The 2,556-nt window shown below is 37.9% G+C and overlaps 1 protein-coding gene across 1 annotated transcript in view; it reads left to right on the top strand.

Annotated features, from left to right (window-relative positions):
* Positions 1-2,246: 2,246 nt before the first annotated feature.
* The window catches only part of nfatc3a (nuclear factor of activated T cells 3a), a 74,243-nt gene continuing 73,933 nt past the window's right edge, over positions 2,247-2,556 (top strand). Inside the window, exon 1 of the mRNA XM_014004543.1 lies at positions 2,247-2,458. The gene's annotated coding sequence lies outside the window, so the exon portion shown is untranslated. The remainder of the gene's footprint in view (positions 2,459-2,556) is intronic.

Genomic DNA, 2,556 nt, shown 5'->3' with positions numbered 1-2,556 from the left:
AATAATAATAATAATAATAATAATAATTCTATTAAATTATCTTTCCAGTTCCACTTCGTTTAAAATTGCAATTTTTGTATCCTAAATTATTCAAAAATCACATCTTTATCATGTAAATAAACGCAGCAAATGCAAAAATGCATCAACTTTTGTGAAAACAAACAGTCATGATAAATGTTAACATATACAAAATCAAAATTGGAAGTTGGTTATTAGAGCTAGAAGAGGTGCATGATTTCATTTGGATATCTTGTAGAACAACTTTCAACTTTTTTATTTTATGTTATATTTAAAGGGGTCTGTTTACATATTAAAGGGTTGAAGAATGCACGGTGCAGTGGAGTTCTCACCGAGAACCCAGACAACTTGGGTTCAAGTCGTACCTTTGGCAGCTGCACCTCCCTGGTCCAGTACCCTGGCCTTGTAGGCCTCAGGCTGCAGGTCCAAGCTCGGGTTGAGTCAGGAAGGTTGCGGCCCCTGGAGCAGCTGAGCATTTCTTTGTCCAGCAAAACATTTGTTTATTAACCTTTATTTAACCAGGCAAAACCCTTTCAGATCACACATCTCTCTTGCAAGGGAGGCCTGGAAGCAACCTAGTGTGCATGTTTTTGGTTTGTGGGAGAAAATCCATGCAAAACACGAGGAGAACATGCAAACTCTGCACAGATACCAGGTTCGAAATGGGGATCGGATCCATGGACCTTCTTGTTGTGAGGCACCGGTTCTAACCACTGAGCTGTCACGCTGCTCTTTGCTTCCAGCTTCTGCAAACTGCATAGCAGCATTTCTGTTTATGATGAGAACAATGTTTTTTTCACCCCCAGGAGTCCATATGAGTATTGATCCAAAAATGACATCATAAAATAAAAATTAAAATTAAAAACTCCACAAAACAATCCACAGTTTAGATGGCTAGAAAATGCTGACATCTGCACATTTATAACAATGGTTTGAGATCATTCACAAGGCTGGTTAGCAAGGATAAGCTCTTGCACTGAAAAGTGCAGCTTGTCATCATACTTATTAATTATAGCTTGTAGGAGCCCCACCAAAGAGAGCAAAGCCACCCCTAAGATGTTAAAATAAACTAATTTCGACCTACTGTATGTGTAGAAGATGTTTCCCTAACTCCCGTATTCCCTCCTGTACTCTGCAAATAACATTTACATGATAACAACATAAAAAAATTCTGGATTTTGCTTTTGGTGTGCCCTCAGGATTTTCAATGAATGGGGCATTGCTCCAAATTATAATGTGATGTTTCCCCAAAACAAAGTAGCAAAAGTATTTTAAGCAGAGTTGTAAAGTAGCTAAGTACAAATACTTTGTCACTGTACTTAAGTAGAAATTTCGGTTATCTGTACTTTACTTGAGAAATTATTTTTCAGCGTACTTTTTACTTTTACTCAGTACATTTTCACACAATTATCTGTACTTTCTACTCATTGCATTTTTTAAAAAGGTAAGAAGTAGAAAGTCGTTACTCCTATTTTATTCTGAGTTAGTATTTAAAAAAATACTATCCTGATAAATTGTCTCCTGGATAGAGTGAATTTAATTGTGGTTGGATGAGAAGTATAAATATATACCATTCTGACACACTATTAGCTTGTACGCAACCCATCACAGCTGCACGCTGTTAGAAAACAATATTTTTGCTCCTAATAAATGTCATTTTGGAAAATCAAACTGCTCACTTTTACTCAGTACTTTTACTTTTAAAACTTAAGTAGATTTTGTGTCAGAAATTTACTTTTGAGACTTAAGCACAAAAAATATCAGATACTTTAAGACTTTTACTCAAGTAATACTTTTAGAGAAGGCTTTAACTTTTACCAAAGTACTTTTACGATAAGATACTTGTACTTTTACTCAAGTATCACTTTGAGATATTTTATACAACACTGGTTTTTAAGAAAATACATATTTTGAAGTTTAGTGTTTCTAATGCAAATAAATTAGGGCTATAACAATTTATTTTCCGTGCTTCCAAATATCTTTGTTCACAAAAAAAAAAAAAAAAAAAAAAAAACATAAAACAGCTTCACAAGAACAATAGTTTTGTCTCAGTAATGTGACACTGCTCTGATAATTGTTTAGTATGGCAAGTCGTTGGGGTCATAAATCATAGTTTAACTCCATAGCTGATGGAGCGCGCGCGCGTGCTCAATGTTGTGTTGTGCTGACGTCACTGTTGGAACTGCCCTGTCACGAGGGGGTTAGTAAAAGTTGGGATAGGAGCTCCAGGCGGAGACAAACAGGCAGGAGGAGGTAGAGTCAACCGGACAGTTGACAACGGGCGCTTCTGTTTGAGCCGAGGAAACACACGCGCTCGTTGTTCACGTTTCTTCGGGAGACGGAGGGAAAGGAGCCGGGGCCGGGCGACTCTGTCTGAAGTTGAAGCCAGAATTTCGTTGCCAGAGACGGAGAGAGAGAGGAAGAACCTGCAGCGACTTGTGTGTGTTTTGGATTTGCCTGTAGGGAGGGAGTGAGGGATTAAACGTCGTGAGAGAGAGAGAGAGAGAGAGAGAGAGAGAGAGAGAGAGAGAGAGAGAG

Source organism: Austrofundulus limnaeus, unplaced genomic scaffold (assembly GCF_001266775.1).
Source record: "Austrofundulus limnaeus strain Quisiro unplaced genomic scaffold, Austrofundulus_limnaeus-1.0 Scaffold25, whole genome shotgun sequence".
Taxonomy (NCBI): Eukaryota; Metazoa; Chordata; class Actinopteri; order Cyprinodontiformes; family Rivulidae; genus Austrofundulus; species Austrofundulus limnaeus.
The sequence above is the reverse complement of the archived record's forward strand: the minus strand, read 5'-3'. Positions and strand labels throughout refer to the sequence as shown.